The 22,093-nt window shown below is 38.0% G+C and overlaps 1 pseudogene; it reads right to left on the bottom strand.

Annotated features, from left to right (window-relative positions):
- Window positions 1-18,509: 18,509 nt before the first annotated feature.
- Window positions 18,510-18,610, bottom strand: LOC132009332 (U6 spliceosomal RNA; annotated as a pseudogene).
- Window positions 18,611-22,093: the final 3,483 nt, after the last annotated feature.

The following is a 22,093-nucleotide window of genomic DNA, read 5'->3' as shown; positions in this document are numbered from 1 at the left end:
ATGCTATAAACTGATAAAATCCATTATTATCCCTTTTTTTCTATTATCTATTCCTCAGAGTACGAATGCAAAGGATAGAGGGGATGTGGATGGAACTCAGACTTCTTTTATTATATCTCATTTTAAGAATTTGACTTTGGTGGTGCCTGAGTGGCTCAGTTGGTTAAGTGTCGGACTCTTGATTTCAGTTCAGGTCATGATCCTAGGTTTGTGTGACTGAGCCCTGCGTTGGACTCCACAATGGGCCTTAAGATCCTCTCCTCACTCTGCCCCTCCCATGCCCTCTCCATATCCCCTTTTGTGTGCACTTTCTGTCTCTTAAAAAAAAAAAAAAAAGAATTTAGTTTGACTTGGTTACAAATGGTTGGATGACCAAATAATTTATAATGGGAGGTTCTCCTTATAAGACTATTGCAATTAATAAATAAAGAAGAAATGACAGAAATAGAATAATACCATTTTGTAAATCCCCCAAATTACTGGATCTCAGTGGTAATCACCAATGGCTGATAAAAAGCACACACACACACAAAAGAGGAAGACATCCAGGCACTGTGGACCTTCTAGTGGAAGTACAAAGTGTTGGCTATGAAGTAATAGTGTCCCATCCACCACTTCCCCTTTGGTCTCTTGTTCCCTTCCCCGGACCACTGCATACACAAAACCCCAACTGTAATGTGATTAAGCCTCTGGCTCTAACTAGCAATTCATATGCAATATAAGAGGTAGAGCAACATGTTAAATGGCACCATGGAGTTGTAATCAACAAAATCTAGACTGTATGAAACTATAGGACAAACGGTCTGGTTCTTTGTTTATTTATTTATTTATTTATTTATTTTAATAAATAAATTGCAAGGGGGAAAACACAAAATTGGAGGCGAAAACTCTAACAGATCTTTAAAAATGTCAACCAATTTAAATAAAGACCCTATTTGAATAATGATTCAAACAAATAGTGTAAGTAATTGGAAGTCAGTCATGGAAATATGAATAGCGACAAGATTTTTAATAATATAAGGGATTTTTTTAGGTATAATAATTATATTTTCGTTTTACTGAAAAAAGTGCTTATCATTCAGAGGTAAATACTGAAATACATATAGATGAAATAATATGATGTTTGTTTTGAAATTATCCACTGAGAAGGGAAGGAGTAGGGAGTGGGGGGGAAATGAAACAGTATTGGTCATAATTACTGAAGCTATGTGATGGGTTCACATGCTATTTTCTTTAGTTTTAATTTATTTAAAATTTTCTGTAAAAACATTTTTAAAAACTTCATGAAATATAATCCCTCAGTAAGCAATAATAATTCAGGCTTTTAAAACAGTGTTAACCTCCCAGTGAACAATACTAAAATTCTTTCAATTACAGAAAAAGACATATATACGTTCTTGATTGTGAGGACATCAGAAAACCTTAAAGACTGTGCTTCCTCATGAGGCAGATTGGAGATTTATTGGCATGGTACCAGTGGTGTGATGATAAATGTGTAACAGCCAACCCTCCAAAAATGAGAACAAAATAGTGATTTGTGATGTGTAGCATTTGCTAATTTTTCTGGTGTAAATACTCCCTCCATGGCCAGTTTCAAGCTACTGACTCAGTGTCACTGGATGTGGAATTGCAAGCTCTGTGCACAATGACCTGATCCATTCTCATGGCCAGCCAGTATAATTTGGCTCCAGCTCACCACTGCCCAGCCCCCATTAAAAGGCCTAGGAAGTCCACAGACCATTGGAGCACTTCATGTTGTTGCTATATACCCCCTCCACATCCCCTCCACATAACACAATAGGCCTCCCAGAACCCCAATTCTGTCAAGCCAAAGCTCTGGCTCTTTCCTAAGTAGTTTTGGCTCCCTAAATGTGCAATGACCAGTTTAGGTTTTTGTACTGTGACATTTCTTCTAATATGTTGTGTGATCATCCATCAAATATTTACATGACTTCTGCTATATGCCAAGGCCTCTGCTAGCTGCTGACATCGTGTGATGTGCAAAAGAGACTTTGATCTTTGCCCACATTGAGCTTAGAGTATCACTAAAGCAGGGAAGCATTCATGAAACTCCTCTTGAATATGTAATTACAAATCAGTCAGTGCTTTCAAAGAAAAGGATCAAGATCCTCTGTCAGTGTTTACCTGAGCTGGGCTGACCCATCCAGTCTGGAGGCTCAAGAGAAGCTAGCTTCGTTATGGAAGCAGTATCTGAAAGGAGATCAGAAGGTTTCTGGAAAATTCACATTAATAACATATTAGTATCAATTAATATGGTATTTTATGTTATTTAATATCAATATTAAGAAAATATTAATTTTTTTCAGAACACTTAGAGATGGAGCATTCTCTGTGGAGGACAGAGTCAGTGGGAAAATCCCAAAGTGGAAGGAGGGATCAAAGGAAAGGAAGGGAGGCCAGAGAGGTGGAGAAGCAGTCAGCAAAAAGCAGAGCCATCAGTGATATGGGAGGAGAGAAAGTATAGGTCTTTTTTTCTGTGCTTGTGGGAGTGTGTAATGTGACAACTAGGATGGGACCAATGAGAATTATTGGTCTGGCAGTTTTATTTATAAAATATTCAAGTTTACCAAAATACCTGCTTTTAACTCCTAAATGTTCACATTCCTGTTGATACCTGGAGAACTTCCATTTTATTGTGGATTTCCTACAATTTAAATTCCTGAGATAAGTATTTGATGAGTATTTGTATTATCTATATATCTGCAATGTCCTAAGATCTAGGCAGAGGGGCCTCTGCTTTGGCCTTTTGGTCTGGCCTTCTTATAGCCATGCCTCTCCTAGAGGGGAAAAGTCTGTGAGGCCAAGAGTTGATGGAAGTTGAGAGTTTCACCCCTTACTCCTTATGGATTATTTTCTCTGTACCTGGCAGCCCAGACTTTTCTGCTCAAACAACCCCAAAACTGCTGTCTGGGACAGCACAGGAATCTATGGCAGCTCTCCAAGAGGCTGCTGTTTGTTGGGGGTGGGAGGGTGACTGTAGACCATCTGAAAGTAGGAGCTGGGTTAACTCCATACTTGGATGTGAGAACCCTCCAGCATGGGTCAGGCTGGGAGAGAAAGGGGGGGGATGGGGTAGGCTGGGAGGAGGGGTCCTTTGTGCTCATGCGTTGGGGTATGTGGTGATGGTAGTGGTGAATGGCCATTCAGCTGTTCATAGACAGCATTTAAATTATTGTGAGAAGTTTAAATTTGATATCTGGCCTTGTAGGTCATTCTGAGGTATATTCGTCAAGCAAGAAGGATAGAATTTTTATTTAATTTAATAATTTAAGCCTGGACACATAGGATACATGGTTCTTCATTTGTACTTTCATTCAATGTGTTAATGAGGGCAGTTTTTAAAACTATCTTAGAAGTGCTCAGCTGTCACTACAATGGGAAAAGTAGGCATTTTACATATGCATGCTTATTATATTATATCCTTAATACACTTTGAGATACTTAATGAATCCCAATTACCGTTGTGAGGAAGCATCAGTGATACTTTTTGTTGGGTGCTCTGTGCCCAACAAAGGCTTAGTTTTACGGACTTTAAATGTATTAACTCATTCATCTCTCATAACAACTCAGTGAGATGGGGACTGTGATTTTCTCTATTTTACAGATGAGAAAACTGAAGTTCAGGGATGTAGTGAATGGTGGAGCAGGTTTTGAACCCAATGACTTTGCTCAAATTTGTGCTCAAGTTACCACACTGTTCTGCTTTATGATTTTTTCCTTGAGAAGGAGATAAGGCTTACCTTGAATTATAATGGCCACATTTACTGTGGGAGGAAAAACACTTAAATATCACTGTTAGTATTAATTGGTAGTATCATAGATCATAGTTTACTTTACTTAACAGTAAATACTTTTGACTCTTAACACTTTATTCACACAAATCTGACTGTAGTACTTTTGATATTTTATGGCCTTACAATATTTTGAAGGTTAGTTTTTATCCCCATATCATACATGCTTAATGAGAATAAAAAAATTAAAAAGTAAACAGAAAAAAACAAAAATCTGTTTATAGTCCCACCAACAAAAGACAAACACTGTCAACATTGTAGGACATTTTTTTCTAGAATTATTTTATGTGTTATAAAGCAACACATATAGTTTATATCCCATGTAATCTTCATTTTAGTTTTCAGTTAGCATAACAAAATTTTCCTATAGTCTTAAAAACAATGATCACAAGGTAAACCATAATTTGTTTACTTATTCATTTATAACTTGATTTTCAAAGTGTTTCCTTTTCTTATTAACTGATTTATTTGCCATTATAAATATCACTGCATTAAACATCTTAAAACTTTGTCCACATGTTAACTTGTCTCCCTAGGCTATATTTCTAGAAGTCAAATTATATGAGCATTGTTAAGGCCTTTAGAATATATTGCCACATTAATTTTAGAATTTTATACCTTTTAAAATTTTAAACACCAGACTATGAGTGTGTTGACTTCCTTACATTTTCTCTAAAGATGAGTGGTATCTATGAAGAAAACTCTGTAATAGTATTGGTTTTTGTGTGTATATGCATTATCTGTCATGGTTCTTTCCAATTTGTTAATGGAAATTTTGGTGTTTGTGATAATTTCTGTGGGCTCTTTATATGGGAATAATATTTTACATCTTTGATATTTTCTGTGACAATTTCCCCCTAATTTATTGTTTGCCTCCTAATTTTGGTTAGTGTAATTGACAAAAAAATTTAGAATTTTTATGTAGTTAAATTTATCTTATATATTATAGTTTTTTCATAGTTTTTTTTTAGCTTGATGATTCTCCTTTATGCAGAAATCATATTATACTCAACAATGTTTTTATTTTTGTAGTGTATGATTTTTATATTTAATTCTTTTGTCCATTAGAGGTTATTTCAGCATAATAAAAATCTTCATTGATCCCACATTAATTTCCACCCAATAGCTGTGTGCTTCTCCTAATTCTCCTGGTTGAGCAAGTTATCTTTGCCCCAATGGTTTGTGATAGCTCTCTTTTATTGGTTTTAAAACACTACATCAAACTCTATATTTTGTTTCATTAATCTGTTTATTTTTTGGAGCAAGTATAGGAGTTTAAATTATCTTAATGTTAAAGTATGTCTATGCTGTCCTGTTATAACTTAGTTAGAGAAACTAAGTCAATGCTTATGTATGTACTTGAGAGATGCATTAGGAATAGAAGAAAATCCCCTCCTTAACACTCTGAATACACAATGACTCTTTCAGGGGAGCCACTAGATTTTTATATGCGTTTGGACTCTCTCCACAGGGTCCAGTAAAATTCTGTCTACACTGTACAAACTCCCATAATATTTTCTATTGTCTGCCTGGTCAGAGGCCAGAAAGAGAATTGATTTCAGCAGCCATTTCCAGAGAGACTGTTGAAGTTCTGCTTTGAAAGCTTACCAAGATCTATAGGCTTTTTGTTTGTCTCATCACACTTCCTCTAAGGTCTTTGGGAGAAGCCACGGCTATTCTGTGCTAAGCTATTAAGTATAGAACTTGATGAGATTTTACATTTACTTCATGTGAATGTGGGATGGGGTATGGATATCTCCACAGGAGGCATGGATAAAATATGGCAGGAGACAGTAGAAAGAAGTATGATTAGATTGATGAAGAGCTGTTTGGTGCATTTTGTTTTTATTTATTTATTTAGGTTTTATTTGTTAGAGAGAGAGAGAGAGAGAGAAAGAGTGTGTGTGTGTGCATGAGCAGAAGGGCAGAGGGACAAGCAGAATCCCTATGGGCGTGGAGCCCAACATGGGATTTGATCCCAGGACCCTGGGATCATGACTTGAGCGGAAGTTAAACACAACCAACTGAGCCACCCTTATGCCCTCTCTGTTGCATTTTAAAGGCTTACCTATGAAATCAAAAGCACAGCCCTTCTTAAACTTTGCGTGCATATATTAGACACAGTGATAACACTCAATTCTAAATTAGAAAAAACCCTGAGAAATCATCTAGTCCAAATTACTTACTTTATAGATTAGGAGCAAAGAAACTATGCTTTCCTGGCTATACAATTAATTAGAAGAGAAATCTACCTTCCCTTTCAGTCCTCTTTTTATCACACCCTGACTTCGATGATTGAAATGACAGCGACAGTGGGAGATCTTCTAGTACTCTATTGGAGTACTTCTGATGCTTTCCTTTTATATAATATACAGGCAGAGAATTCATGTTTAGAAAATTCCTGGTGAATTGCAGTGGGCCTAAAGTTTTCCTATTTTAATTCTGTATCCAATCCCAATAAACTAGGCTATGAAATCAATAATTCACTGGAATTTAATCGTTTTTCCGTTTTGTTCTGCAGAATCTCATAAAACCTAGCTCTAAACTCACACATGGCATATGCTTTCTGATGTCACTTTTAACATAAAAGTTAAAAGATAAATTGAAGCTGCTGCCACATCTTGGATTGTAGTCTTTAATCCTGAATTATGACATGCTCCGCCTTCACCCCTTGTGCTATGAATCACATGTGCTTTCATTCATTTGTTTGTTTGTTTATTTATTTATTTAGAGAGAGGAAGTGATGAAAGGAGGGGTAGAGGGAGAGAGAGAAAGAGAGAGAGAGAGAGTATCTTAAGCAGACCCCATGCCCAGTGCAGAGCCTGAAGTCGAGGTTGATGTCACTGCCCTAGGATCACTACTTGAGCCGAAACCAAGAGTCAAGTGCTTAACCGACTGAGCCACCTAGGTGTCCCACTTTCATTCATTATTTGAAGTTTTCTCAATTTTTAAAGTCCCTGTCTCTTAGAATGTAAAGAAACATTTGTTTAATTTGAAAAGTAAAATGTAAAGTATGAATCAAGACAAAACTATGTGATTTTGAAATATGTGGGAAATATTGGAATCTATATTTTTTCTTATTTTCAAGAGTAATCACTTGCTTAGCATACTGAAAAACTACCTCAGATAGCAAATAGCTAAAGGCATGTCTACTTCGTGTACCATAAATGGCATAAAATTTAAAGTAAAGAAATGATTCTACATTATCTAGCTGTGTATGTCCCACCTCCTGTTGTTAGTTAATCAGATGTGAGATTTTCCTTCTGGGGAACTTTTTGTACTAAATTGCTTGGTGAAGATTTGCTTTTGTGTTTCTTATAAAGAAATTCAATGAATTAAAATGTTCCATGGATTAATGGGGAGCCTAGACCTCCAAATGTCCTTTCTTTCCTTCCTTAGTATTAAAATAAGAGATCAAAGGAAGTCATAAATTCAAGTCTTATCAGGATGTTTTCTGTGATTTTGATCACACCAAAGAAAGAATTCCTGATGTGGCAACATCAAAGCTTAAACTATGAGGACTTACTGTATTTGCTAGAAGATGATACATTTAGTTTTTCTCTTTACAGAAGGAAGCATTTGGCTATTGCTTAATGACTTGTATACATGCTGTCTTTCATGCTTTGAGTTTGTTATTGCATCTGCAATTTATGAGAAGCTCATCTTTTGGGTTTAGCAGATGGACTCATTTGAATTAGGTTTGCTGAAAAGTCATTTCCGAATTATATTATGTAAGAGACTAAAGCAATACTTGCCTCAAGATTTTCTGGACCAATGATTAGGCCCAAAGACTCTTAGGACAAAGAATAATTTGTGGTAAGAACACCCAGAGCTCTCTCAGGTGGGAGGGGCAGAATCCTTCTAGGAAAGGCATGGTTCCTACCTCAAAACAGTCCATGAAAAAAAAGCCCATTGTTTTTCTGACTGACTGACCCAGATTCCTCAGCTGCAGAGCAAATAGCCTATGAAATTTGCTTTTGATTTTCAAATGAAATGCTTTTGAGTCAGAATCCCAGCATACTGTTAAAACCCACCGATTCTGTTACATGACATTGACTATACATAATGTACATGTGCTGCAAAAATTTCATGGGATGGGGTCAAATCCCTCAGAAGAGAAACAGGTTCAAAGAAGAAAAAAAAAGGACCCTCAGGTATTTTTAGACTTTTATAAGCTAAGTGGAAGAGTGGTCATAGTGACCTTAGGATCCTGGTAATCCTGGCAGCAATTTGCTTTTAAAAGTAGAAATTAAAAACTTCTATCTTTCTTCTACTTTTTAACTGGAGGAATATAGTCTTGTACAAAATTTCTGTGAACATAAGATTTGAAAGAAACATGAAGTCTTAGAGGAAAAAATGGAGGGTGGGGTTGATGGGTTGAAGGAGAAAAGAAAGTCTGAATGAGGCAAAACGAAGGGTTACTAATACACCCCAAGACCCAACTTAAAAAGCAGCCTAGGAAAAAATAATTAAGCAGAGTTGTTGAATAGAGTAATTTTGTTCTATCCTGGGCAAGTGAAGTAATAGGAACATGAGATAATACGACTTTATTTTCTCCCACTCTTTCTTTCTCCTTCCTTCCTTCCCTCCCATCGGCTCTCCTTTCCTCCCTTCCTTTCTTTCTCTTTTTCTTCCATAACAAACTGAGAGGACATTATCAAAAAAGGGCATATAGATGGGGCACCTGGGTGGCTCAGTGGGTTAATGTCTTTGCCTTCAGCTCAGGTCATGATCCCAGGGTCCTGGGATCGAGCGCTGCATCGGGCTCTCTGCCCAGCGGGGAGCCTGCTTCCTTTGCTCTCTCTCTCTCTTTTCCTCTCTCTCTCTCTGCTTGCCTCTCAGCCTACTTGTGATCTCTGTATGTCAAATAAATAAATAAAATATTTTAAAAAGGGGCATATAGATGAACCTGTGAAAAGCAAATCGGCTTACTAAGAAAGGGGTGCTTAGTCTGGGGACCCCTCAGGGATCTAAGGATGAGATTTTGTGGTTTATGAATTCCTAAAATTGTCAACATGTGTCTATTTTCATTTTTCTAGGGAGAGAGTACACTCTTATCTTCCACTAGATTCTTCAGAGGTTCCATGGCCTACAAAAGTATGAGAACCACTGATATAAAGTATTTGAAGCAAGAGAAATAATTAGATACTACCACAATTTTAAAATGATATTTTGATATAACTGTGGTTTTCCAAATACATATTTTTCCTTCAGCTCTGGGGCTGGAGATCAAGATACCATCATTTTCTGTAAACTTTAGGTTGTGATCATTTCTATAGCACTACCGAAATACAAGGTAGAATCCTGGTAGAATCAAACAGTAAGGAAGTTAGTGAAAAAAAAAAAAGTGAAACTTGAGTAAAATCTGTAATTTACCAATTGTACCAATGCTAATTTCTTAACTTTGATATTGTACTTCGGTTATAGAAGATGTTAAAAGGGGAGGCTGAGAAAGGAGGGGGTATACAGAAACTCTGGAAGTGTGAATTCATGCCTCTTCTAACTTGACTTCCAAAAAAAAAGTTAAATGGCATCATCTTAACTTTTGGTTCCAGCTCTGCTTGAAGTCTGACAGTTCTCTCCTAACATTGCAGTTAAGTGAGATAATATACTACCCCTTTTTCTTAAGAAGATATATGCAAAATAAAATTCTCTATCTTACCTTTGTCAGTCTGGGCAAGTTACATGAGCCCCTTAATATGTAATGTCCTGAAAATGAGGTAAATTTGCTCTTTCCTCTTTTTTTTCATTTTGCTGAGTTTTTTTTGTTTGTTTGTTTTTTAAGATTTTATTTATTTTAGGGATAGCTCGAGAGTGAGTGAGCAGGAGGAGGAGCAGAGGGAGAGGGATAAGCAGGCTCTGTACTGAATGCACAGCCCAATGTGGTGCTCAATCGCATGACCCTGAGATCAGGACCGGCGCCAAAATCAAGAGGCAGGTGCTTAACAGAGTCCCCCAGGTACCCCATTTTTTTATAGATTTAATTTTTTTAAGGATTTTATTTATTTATTTGACAGATAGAGATGACAAGTAGGCAGAGAGGCAGGCAGAGAGAGAGGAGGAAGCAGGTTCTCTGCTGAGCAGAGGGCCCGATGCGGGGCTTAATCCCAACACCCTGAGATCATGACCTGAGCCAAAGGCAGCAGCTTTAACCCACTGAGCCTCCCAGGTGCCCCCCAGGTACCCCATTTTTGCTGAGTTTTTAATACATTCTCATTTGATAGCAACTCCTGGACTCTATTGTGCTTTACTCTTGATCTTGGGCACAGATCTTACCTTTGTGTTACTTCTAGGCAGCAACATAAAATGTCTAGCTATTTCTTTTCCCATCTTCCATAATTATTAGAATCTCAGTTGTGATTTTTTTTAGCATTAAATTTGAACACATTGCCTTTTCTCTTTTTCATCATTTCCACAGAATTCTTAGAATTCTTCTTAGTAGTAATACTATATTATTTACTATTGGACATCCAACAACTGTCTGTGCAAGAGGATATATATTAGGTTATCTTGAACTCTATACCCCTACATTTCATTCTTTTAAAAAACACTTGGGTAACTATTATGTGTTATAAGCTACTTTTCAGCTGAGAATAATAGAGGTAAGATCCCTGCTAGATTCTCACCTTCATTCCAACCCAAGGGAAGGGGGGAAAAGGGAGTCCAGGACAAGCGGCTTAACAATTTTATGTATGTATTTATTTATTTTTTAAAAGATTTTACTTATTTGTTTTTTAGCCAAAAAGAGAGAGAGAGCATGTGCAAGTGAGGTCAGAAAAAGGGACAGACTCCGCACTGAGTGCTAAGCCTGATGTGGGACTCAATTTCCCAACTCCAAGATCATGGCCCTATGATCATGATGTGAGCCAAAATCAAGAGTCCAATGGATAACTGACTGAGCCATCCAGGCACTCCAAGTGGGCTTTGCATTTTGGAAGTCACTTGGAGGTTACACCCACCTCAGTTCAGCTCATATCCATTAACCCAACCATAGTCATATGGCCTTACTTACTTTGCACAAAAGAGGCAGATTAGTTTTCCTGCTGAGCTGCCTGTACTCCCTAAGACTTAGTGGTGGTGGGACTATCATTTTAAGGAAAATGGAGAGAATAAGAAGGAGTCTGCCACTGTGGATTTTAAGTTCCGGAGTCATTCTAACATGTGTCTTTAAAAATTCACTTTAATAGTGGACACAAAAGTGGAAATGTGGAGACCAGGTAGGAGGCTACTTGTAGTAGTTCAGGTGGCATGCAATGGTGGCTATTATATGCTGACAACATACATATTCAATTTTTAACCCATCACTACTGTTAATTTTCACTTGCTTAAGGAGATCATTGTACAACTTAATTAAATGTAGAATATTTATTATAATTAGGATTGCCTTCACATGATCATTCTTTTCTCCACTTGGAAGTTGATCTCATTCTTTTTTTTTTTTTTTTAAAGATTTTATGTATTTATTTGATAGAGAGAAATCACAAGTAGATGGAGAGGCAGGCAGAGAGAGAGAAAGAGAGAGAGAAGCAGGCTTCCTGCTGAGCAGAGAGCCCAATGCGGGACTTGATCCCAGGACCCTGAGATCATGACCTGAGCCAAAGGCAGCGGCTCAACCCACTGAGCCACCCAGGCGCCCGGAAGTTGATCTCATTCTTATATATATAATTATTTTACAATAAATGTAATAACTTACTTTAGCTTTATTTTGGCTACTAAGCTAAAGAGTTCTCATTTACTTTACAACACGGTGTTAGCTGGGAGATGGCCTAGGAAGTCTTTGCGGTAGCACCAGTGAGAAATAATAGTGGCTTAGACGAGGGTTATAGCAGTGCAGATGCAGAAGAGAACAATTCAGGATGTATATATACAGGCAGAACCAATAGAACGGGCAGGTAGAGTATGGGAGGTGAGAGAGAAGCTAATAATGACTCACAGGTTTTAGCCTTGATTGATATGGCCAATGGTGCTGCCTCTTACTAAGCTATAAAAGTCTGATGAAGAAATGGGTTTCGAGGGGGTGATGAGAATCAAGATTTTGTTTTTAGTTATGTAAGTTCGTGATCAGAAAAAGAAAAACCAAATAGACGTCTTATAGATGGTTAACTCTAGGTGCCTAAAGTATAGGTGTCAGGTCAGGGGAATCTATAAATTGACTGGGAGTTCATACTGGAAAGATGCCCCTGGAAAGTCTGAAGGATGTGTTGAGGAATGTAAACTAAGGACAAAAGTGAAAAGTTCCGGCAGAGATAAAAATGGTGAAGAGTCTGAGAATGAGTGGGCTGCTTAACTAAAGGCCCTGCTCTTAGTAGCATTCACAGATGGAGAGAGACCTATTTCCATAAAATACTTAGATTTTCATTGTGACTGCCTAGTTAAGTGGCTATTGCTAACAGTGGACTGGAATGTCCTAGACAATCTTCTTTTAAACAGGGCTTCAAAGAATGTAGTTTGTAAGCCTCTAACTTGTGCTTATGTATAGTCTCTATTCTTTTGGCCTATGAGGTCCTTCTTCTTCACTCCCCAGAGTGCTACTGAGACCGGGCAAACATTCAGAGTCAGCTGATATGTTCATCAGGATAGGTCTAGTAGGACTTTGTAAACATACCATAATGGTTGGAGTCTTCCCTTGCATATCCTTGAACTTGAGACTAGGTGCAAAGGCTTTAAAAGAATACTCTGAGCTCTTTGGAGCTGGCCTCTCATCAGGTAATGACAACACTCTTGTTAGTCAACACCTAGGAGTAAAATTGGGAATGATGAAGTGTTACTTTGCAGCACTTGCCACTTTCAACTTTTTATTTGGTCTCCTGTAGTCTATTCTTTTGTGTCTTCCCTTCCCACCCCCCTTCTATCCATTTGAATCACTTTTTAGCAGTTCATCACAGAAAGAAAGTAAGACCTGGATGGTCTCCCTCTCATTTTCTAACACTTTTGACTAAAAGAGGATCTGGGACTATAATCACTTCCAGAAAGGATGTGAATTGGGTGCCAGTAAATGGACTCTGGCTTCCAAATATGTGTGTGTGTAGAGACATGAAGGCAGGAGAATGACTTTTTTTTTTCCCCCTGCTGGCAAGACAGTGCTATTTGCTTGTGCTCCTGGTCTTTATTTTGGAGCACCAAATCGGCTATCCGGTGAAATATTTTAATAATGCCAGAGGACAGTTTTCCCATTATTTTGGGTTCTCTCTCTCACTTAAGTTTCATGCATTTACTTAGAAATCAACATAGAAAAGAGCATCTCTTCCTTCCTCCCTCCATCCCCTGCCCAACCAGCCAGCCAACCATTCATCCATCCATCCATCCATCCATCCATCCATCCATCCATCCATAATTTTTTGTTCAGTCATGCATCATTTATTGAGTGGGTACTTATGTTTTCTCTCTGGTAGAGAGAATTATAAGAAATTTTAAGAGATGATTTTATAATCACTGCTTCTGTATGTGTATGATTTTTTAGGGTAGTTTAATTTCCATGTATTGATCGTCTAAGATATAATTCTTAGTTAATATTTGCTTAGGTTTGTGATGGGGTGAGTCAATCTGAAGCTATACTTAGGAAATTAAGAATGAAAGAAAGACTATGGGGTTGGTCACTGGTAGCTTTTCATAAGACAAAGTCTTAAAGTGGGCCTTAAGGAAGCTTAGGGTTTGAAGAGGTGATCCAGTGTGTGGATACCAAACCTTCACCACATGCTAGTCCTTATTTACTCTGAGAGGGAGAAAAGACAGTCTTGGTTCTGATCTTTATTACTATGTTGAAAGCTATTCGTTACTTTCTGTAGCATGGTTGTTTATTATATTCAATTTTTTTCTATCCATACTAAGCATCTTAATGATAAGCTTTATTTCCTCCTGACTTCAATATCCCCCTTGGCAAGTGGCACAGTACCATACATGTTATAGACACTCGTAAGGGCATCTAGAAGAGAGTTAGTGTTGAAGAACACAGACTTTGGAAATGGGGTACTAGGATTCAAATGTGAGTTGTATTAACTTTTCCTAGAAGTGCAACTGTCTCTCAGTTTTCTCAACTTGAGGATAGCAAATAGTACTACTGGCTTCATAACATTGTTTTGAGAATTAATAATGTATACAAATGCTTAGAAGTTTCGGGATATCATCATCATCATCACCAAATGTTTATGGGAATAAAATGGAAGCATAGGGTTCATTTTGAAAGAGAAGACAGATGGGTAGTTTAGGTAGGGATAGCAGATGAAATATTTTAAGTGTTAAGTTGAGTAGTTCAGAAGATAGAAGTAATCAGCAGTCATGGGGCTTCTGGGTGGTTGGGCATCGGAGTCTTGGTTTCAGCTCAGGTCATGACCTCAGGGTCATGGGATTGAGCCTGGCATCAGGCCCTGTGGTCAGTGGCTCAGTACAGAGTCTGCTTGAGATTTTCTCTCTCCCTCTCTCCCTTCCCCCTGCTCGATCTCTCTCTCTTTCTCAAATAAATAAATAAATTTTTACTTCTTTCTTTTCAAATCAGCAATCATTTGGGGGGTGGTTTTAGCATCAAGTCTAGAGGCCAATCATTCAGAGTTAGAGACGCAGGGCCACAGCTTGGTTGCAATGGTGGAGGAGGCTATAGTGAAATATGCCAAAGAGGGCAGGTAACCAACCATGAAATCATTACATATTTGGTGTGCTGAGAGTTCTTTATATCAAAAGGAACATTTGTGCCTGCATTTATTTGGTAAACATTAAATTAGGGTATTCTGCTAGGTAAGGCTATCAATTAAATAACAGCCACTATATCTGCCCTCATGTTATTTATGGTTTTGTGGGTGGTCAGTGTTTAAACAACCTCAATAAAGTGCAATGGGTTAAAAGATGGAGAAGCCCAGAAGGTGATGGGAGGTATCTGCCAGTCTGTTTTCTCTCCCTGGCCACTCCATTCTGCTAATTGCATTTGGAAGCCTTCAGAATCTTGTTCAAAGCCTACCTTCCACCAGAATTCATTGTTTCATTAATTTTCTTTTCTCTTGTCCTTAATACTATCTCTTTACAGACATGCATTGATGCTCTTAAGTTTTCATCTTCATCTGAATCTGTACAGCTTTCACTCAAGAAGTCTGGAATGCTAGCTCTACTACTTTCCTGCATCCCTTTCTGAAAATCCTTCTGGAACTAGGGATTGATCCCTCAAAACATACTCATTCATATCTTCTTTCAGAGATCTTTTGAAGTCTGAGGTATCTCTCTGGAGTCAGCATTCACTTATCACTTTTCACCCACTATTAGTAGTCTTTCCTGTATCTTTGCATTTTGATTAATATATATTATCTTCCTTTTATCTGGGTGAGCCAAGTCCATGATGAAAGTTGGGAAGTCAGATATCCTGCCACCTTGAAGAAGTAGTCAGTTCTGGGTCTCATTTGCAGTGCATTTTTCCGCAATGAGCATACATCTTTTTTTTCAAAACATGGCCAAGAAGGTAGGATGTATATTTGTTGAACTACTGAAAAATCTCACTTATTATAGAGGCAAAAGGAAAGAAAGCCCAGCTCTTACTGCAAAATAAATGAATAGTCTTAGTGCACATTATTAGTGAAATTGAATATTTAAACAACAGCCTTTTCTTTGAACAACAATCTCCTGAAACCTGATGTGGTGTGAGATAAGAGTCAGAGCAGCAAATCCAAATTAACAACTGTAAACCTTTGAATTGCATGCTCAAAGTGGCTGGTTATGAGAGAACTGATTTTTACAAGATGGTGAGACAGGCAATTATCTATTGTCTCTTACACTAAGCCTAATCTTTGTACTGACTCATTTTAGATCCTTTCTCCCTCTGGAGAATACCATCTGCACAGACTGCAAGGTCTAAGATAGCAATGATCTGCTGAACATATGTGGAACAGATGGTTGAAGAAATTATCTGCCCATTCAATTGCTACATTACTCATTTCCGCCACCTTGCTGCCCATGCAAATACAAGGCTGTATAAAGCTGGTCTTTAGGTCATTCCCCATGTTGATTCATAGAGGCCACTTGGCATGGCTGCCTGTGGAGTGGTACAAGGGCCAGCATCCGCAGATAATGTTGCCTAAATTCCTGGCAGAGCACTTTTAGGGAGTAAGAAAAAAGTCAGATGATGTCATTCAGGTAATGTCCAAGTCACATTTTCAGTTTCCCTAAGGTGTTGTTTGGGAGCTCATTGGGAATGGACTGCAGTCAAAGCTCTGTAAATTCAGTTTACATTCTGTGTCAGTTGGGTTGGAAAGTCTTGTCCCAGACTAGGAGTACATATCCAGGAGCAGAGAGAAACTGAGGAGTAAGAAAAAAAGCAATTGGTGGTGATGAAATGGCTCTTGTTGACCTCAACTTTTGCTCTCATTGTTATCCCCATGTGTAACAAAGGCCAAATTTTGGAATTTGAATGATCTAATTCCTCAGTGAGGTAAATCACAAATGGTTCCATTCAAATATTTCTTAATCTACATCTTATGCCATAGATCCAGGAAAGAAAAGAAGAACCCCCCCAAAACCCAATGCTATGAAAATTGAGTTTGTAGTCCCTTCAGTTGACTGAATTTTGGAAAAAGTCATACTCAATTCATGCATCCTTGCATTAATTAGGCATAGTATCAGGATGAAAGCCAGGTGAGTTGAAAAGGTCATGTTGAGAACCCATGGTCTTTACCACAATATTTTCCTGTTTCCATTTAATTGAATTTTAAGTGGTTCACAATGAATGGATAAAACCACTGTACTGTTTCTGTCACTTGGTTTTAATTAGCGGCTGGGAATAAAAAAGTCTTGGTTTAATTTAGCAATGAAAGGGTTATTTTGAAGCTTGAGATGAAATGAAACAATATGCCATATTGGGTTTTCTTTTGTTTGGGGCTATTTTTCTGTCATTTCTTTGAATTTATTATGCACTAGTTTTGTGCCAAGCACTGTGCCATGGAGATGGCACCCCTGTCCTGTGGACCTTAATCAGTACAAGATCACTTTATTTCATATACTTAAGTAAGAAATCTTTGAGAAAAGAAAACTCTAGTTTATTCACAGTAAAACAAATGTGAGAGCATGATAGATTTAGTGTGGTCTTCCACTTCCATTTTTATAAATCATCATTTTTCTGACCAAAATGTTTTCCTGCTCATTGAAAATATTGGTATATATTCTTTTAAGACAGTATTCAGTGTAAGAAATACAAAAAAACTCATCAATCAACAAAACCAGTAATTTTTATATAATTTGTGTAAAAAAATGACATTTGGCAAAACAGTACTTGTGACTTCGTAGTTAAGTGGTAAGAAGAGACCACAGATGGTAGGGATTTAAGTAAAGGTTTGCAGGAACCTCATGGGTATTTAAACAAAAGGAGTCTAAAAAAGTTGGCTTATATGGCTCAGCCATACTTGTTTCTCCCTTTTTTCTTCACTCTGTTTTTTTATCTAGAAGATACTAGTATGGAATAATTAACGTGGTGAAGTGGCTTTGCTTTTTACGGTTTCCTAAGGCTATGACTTTTTTACAGAAATTCATTCCACTGGAAATCCCAGCTTTCCTGTTTTTATTATCCACACTTCACATGGTGGTTTAGACTCAATTGGGCATTGCAGTGTTTGGAGAGCAGTCTGTTTAACATAGGGAAATGCACTGCTACTTTCATACCCATCTCTCACAAGCCATGCTCTGGGTTTGATCCAATATGCAGTCATGAACACTGAAGAAACCCGTCAGTATCTCATTTTCCCCCAACTTTGAAGTCAGCTCCTTTAAAGAGGTTTTACTTCAGCTATGTTTATTGGGCCTAGTTGAGTGGATATCAGAAAACAGGTAATGTGGAAGGAGAGATGACTACTGAAATGTAATATCCCTTTCATCAAGAGGAGCTCCTTCACAATTTGGACCACCCAGCTGCTGCCCAGAGGTGCAGAAGGCTCAGTGGCCTGCTCGTATTGCCTGCTGAGCCTGTGCTGGAAAAAGCAAACATCTCCTCATGCAACCATATCATGATAGCCAGAGTAAGTCTCCAGCCAGCTCTCCTAAAGAGAATTTCTCTTCTAGAGAATTGTCCACATATTTGGCAAAATATCTACTGCACATGTGCAGTAATTAAGCTAGCCAACAGCAGGAGAAATGGTAATATGTACACAGAGGTTCATAATAACTGTTAATAGGTAGACACAGCAGTAGCCCCAGTGTGGAGTAACTAGGCAAAGGAGGAGAGAGAAGGTGAGATTTGGAAATCATTTTGATGAGACTGTGGTGTGAGGTGAGGAGTGAGGGGGATGGCGAGTCCTTGCATCCACTCTGGGCAGTGTCAGACGCCTACTCCCTTGTCAGGGGTGCAGAACAGGTTAATGGTCCAGTGCTGCAGCTGGTGTCCTCTCATCTGTCTTCCCAACAGATAAGAACCGTCCTGGACTCAAAACTCCTTGCAATGATTGCTGTTGAGGTTTTTCTTTGGTGTTCACAACTTTGACAATACAGTAACTTGTTCAGTCCATAGATGGTGGAGAATTTGGAAAACAAAACCAAAAGCAGTTGAGTCACTATCAGTGCAGATCCCCCCAGTCTCCACACATTTCAGGAGCTCCAAGGGCAGTATGTGCATGTTGCTTTGACTGTAAACTCAGGCAGTTTGGTTTTATTTTTATTTATTTTTTAAATTTTTAAAATTTTTTTAATTAACATATAATGTATTATTAGCCCCAGGGGTACAGGTCTGTGAATCACAAAAATATGGAACACTTCACAATTTTGCATGTCATCCTTGTGCAGGGGCCATGCTCATCTCTGTATCGTTCCAATTTTAGTATATGTAGTGCCGAAACGAGCCCAGCAGTTTGGTTTTAATGTTGGAGGCATTGTTGTCCTCATTTTATAAGCAACAGAAGAGGGTTGCTTTTAGAGTATACAATGTTCTTAAATCTGGGTAATATTTGTAATGCTACAAAGCCTTTTTGCAGTTTTCAACACCTCCTTGTTTTCCCTGACTGCTTCCTCTTTCTGGTATTATAACTGGGTCATGGTAAGGTTCCAGAGAACCATATACAGCAGTGAGTAAAGAGAACATATGGGGGAAAAAGAGAGAGAGAAAAAAGAGAGAGAGGCAGAGAGAGAGAGAAGTGCAAATCAGAGAACAGACTCTTAACTATAGAGAACAAACTTTGGGTTGCTGGAGAGGAAGTGGGTGGGGCTGGGCTAAATGAGTGATGGGAGTTAAGGGGAGCACTTGTGATGAGCACTGGGTGTTGTATACGAGTGATGAATCACTAAATTCTACTTCTGAAACTAATATGACACTGTATGTTAACTAATTGGAATTTAAATATAAACTGGAAAAAAGAAAAAAAGAAGAAATGATTAAAGAGGAGCCAACCACTTATAGTATTGTAGAGAAGGATGTGATCCATCTGAATACATTTTATTTGGGCTGGTTTTCAGAATCCTCTTTTGAATCATGGCCAAAAACTAAGTTTCAGCTGAATTTACCGTTGTGCCCCTCTGCACTTAGATGGTTTTATTGCTGGGTGTGCGGGTGCATGTGTGCAGGCATGGCTGAGGTTTTGCTCTTGTAATTTATAATGGCTCTATCTATAGTATAGTCATTTTATCGAAGTTTGTAGAAACGCTAATGTGTGCCACCATTTGTGACAGACGCAGCTGTTAATCATCAAAGTTTCTGTAACTCTGAGAAGAACAAATGAACCTGTTATCACTGATTCCAATGACTTGACAACACTATATGATTGGTAGGAACTGCAACTGTTCGCAACATATTTGGATCTTCTCACATTTATTGTTTTGTTATTTACCAGTAATAGAATGGGAAATCATTGAAATTATCCACAGGTGCCTCTGATGTAGGAAAACTAATGCAAATCCCCATGACATGAAGAAGTAAATGAGAAGGTGGGAAAGAAACTGTGTGCTCTTTATTCTTTCCTCTGAGTAATGGAACAATAAGCTGCAAGTGAAGGGACCAGGGCTTGTGAACATCACCTGTGTTACAAAGAAGTTCATGGTTCACATTTTTTCAAATGCACATTTGTGAAACTAAGCATCAGTCCCTCTCCTTAGGTCCATCTGAACTCGGTGATGTGGCCATGATTGGTGAGTGGAAGGTGAGAAGATAGCTCCTAACTTCCCTCACATGATTTCTTTTCTCCCAAGACTGGACTGGGGGCAAATCACAAGAAATTCCATGCTTTTGTGAGATAGAACTGTTGAGCAGGTGAGGTGGGAGGAGAAGAAAACAGATTTAGTTCTCCTCGGAAGTGTAATAGGATAGAGACAAAGTGGACAGAATCCTGGAGAATTAGTTGAGATACAGCAGCAGAAGAAATTATATCCACGTGTTTCTGGGATTTGCTGATTACACCATAGGTTGGAAGGCCAGGGTTCTAAATTTCCATTCTTAGCTGCTCTAGTGGCCTTGAAGCATTAGTTACACATACTCCATTTACTCAAAATCTATTTATTGAGAAATATTTCAGGGGCCTGTTACTTTGTTTTTGCTACTCATTATGGAAATAGTATTTTTTACTTTGTAAGGGTAGAGAGTAGACTAATGGTAAAGTAGGAAAATTAGTAAATATGGGCAAATTAAAATTGTGTCATTATAATACTTTTAAATTTTTTGGTGTTCATTCTATCAAATTTCTAAGTGTAAAATATGTCAATATGTTTTTTCTAACGTCTATATTTGTCCATATATATTGCTTTATTTAAAAAAAAACATGGACTGATAGCATCTAGTTGGTATACACTGGCATGTCAATATTGGTAGTGAAACTATTTAAATAATTCTGAATAGCTGCTGCTTCATCTCCCTGTGTAGCTCCTTGCTGACCAACCCAACCAGCTCAACCAGCTCATGCGGCCTCTCACTGAGACTCCCACCACTCCTTCATTCAGCCTCGAAATAACATAGAGCAAAACAAAGTCCTCTGGAGACCTTGTTACTATAGGATGCTTGAATTTGTGTCATGCCTGCCATATCAGTTGTTAAGTATTTTATTTTATTTTTTATTTTTTTTAAAAGATTTTATTTATTTTATTTGACAGACAGAGATTACAAGTAGGCAGAGAGACAGGCAGAGAGAGAGGAAGGGAAGCAGGCTCCCTGCTGAGCAGAGAGCCCGATGCTGGGCTTGATCTTAGGACCCTGGGATCATGACCTGAGCCGAAGGCAGAGGCTTTAACCCACTGAGCCACCCAGGTGCCCCAGTTGTTAAGTATTTTAAATATCACACTTGAACAAGTAAGAAAGCATCCTTTATGCCTTCACCTTTGCATTAGACAAGCAAAAGTATTAAAACTCAAGGTCTTGTGCATTCAGAACTTTTCTTTGAAGGAATTTACTATATATTTTTTGTAATCAATAGCTCTTATAATTCTAATTTTTAAAGGGTTTTATTTGTTTATTTGTCAGAGTGAGAGAAAGAAAGCACAAGCAGGGGGAGTGGCAGGCAGAGGGAGAAGCAGGCTGCCCCCTGAGCAAGGAGCCAGATGCGGGACTCAATCCCAGGACCCAGGACCTGAGCTGAAGGCATATGCTTAACTGAGTCACCCATGTGTCCCATTATAATTCTAGTTTTTAAAGTATCCTTTTAATATTAATGTTCTGCCTTAAGTTAATTATTTCTTCCCATAGCAACTCAAAATATTTGAGTATCAGGTATTTGTATATTATCCATATAAGGTAGACATGGCAATGTGTTATCCACATTATGGAGAACTCAGGCTCGTTTTGGTGAAGTACTTGTAGGTTTAGAAATTAATCAGGTGTTTCCCTTTGTTTTCTGACTATGTGCACTCCTAGTATATATATGAAATCATTACCAGTTAAACTGAAAAAATAATGCTTCTATACCCAAAATATTTCAAGTAACATATTTTCTGCCACTTTCCCACTTTTCTCCATGGTGATTACATGAAAACATTTCATATACAGACTTACTAAAGTAATTTTCAACTTTGTAATAGAGCCTGAAGCCCGTGATTGTGAAGCCACCAGCTTTGATTTTCTTCTTCAATATTCCTTTGGCTATTTGGTGTCTTTTCTGGTTCCATACAAACTTTAGGATTATTTGTTCCAGCTTGGAAGAAAAAAAAAAAAAAGCTGATGATGTTTTTATAGGGTTTATAGATTGTTCTGGGTAGCATAGACATCTTAACAATATTTGTTCTTCTAATCCATGAACATGGAATGTTTTTTCATTTCTTTATGTCTTCCTCAATTTCTTTTATGAGTGTTCTGTAGTTTTCTGAGTACAGACCCTTTGCCTCTTTGCTTAGGTTTATTCCTAAGTATC

Source organism: Mustela nigripes, chromosome 1, assembly GCF_022355385.1.
Source record: "Mustela nigripes isolate SB6536 chromosome 1, MUSNIG.SB6536, whole genome shotgun sequence".
Taxonomy (NCBI): Eukaryota; Metazoa; Chordata; class Mammalia; order Carnivora; family Mustelidae; genus Mustela; species Mustela nigripes.
This window is presented reverse-complemented; position numbering and strand designations above follow the sequence as displayed.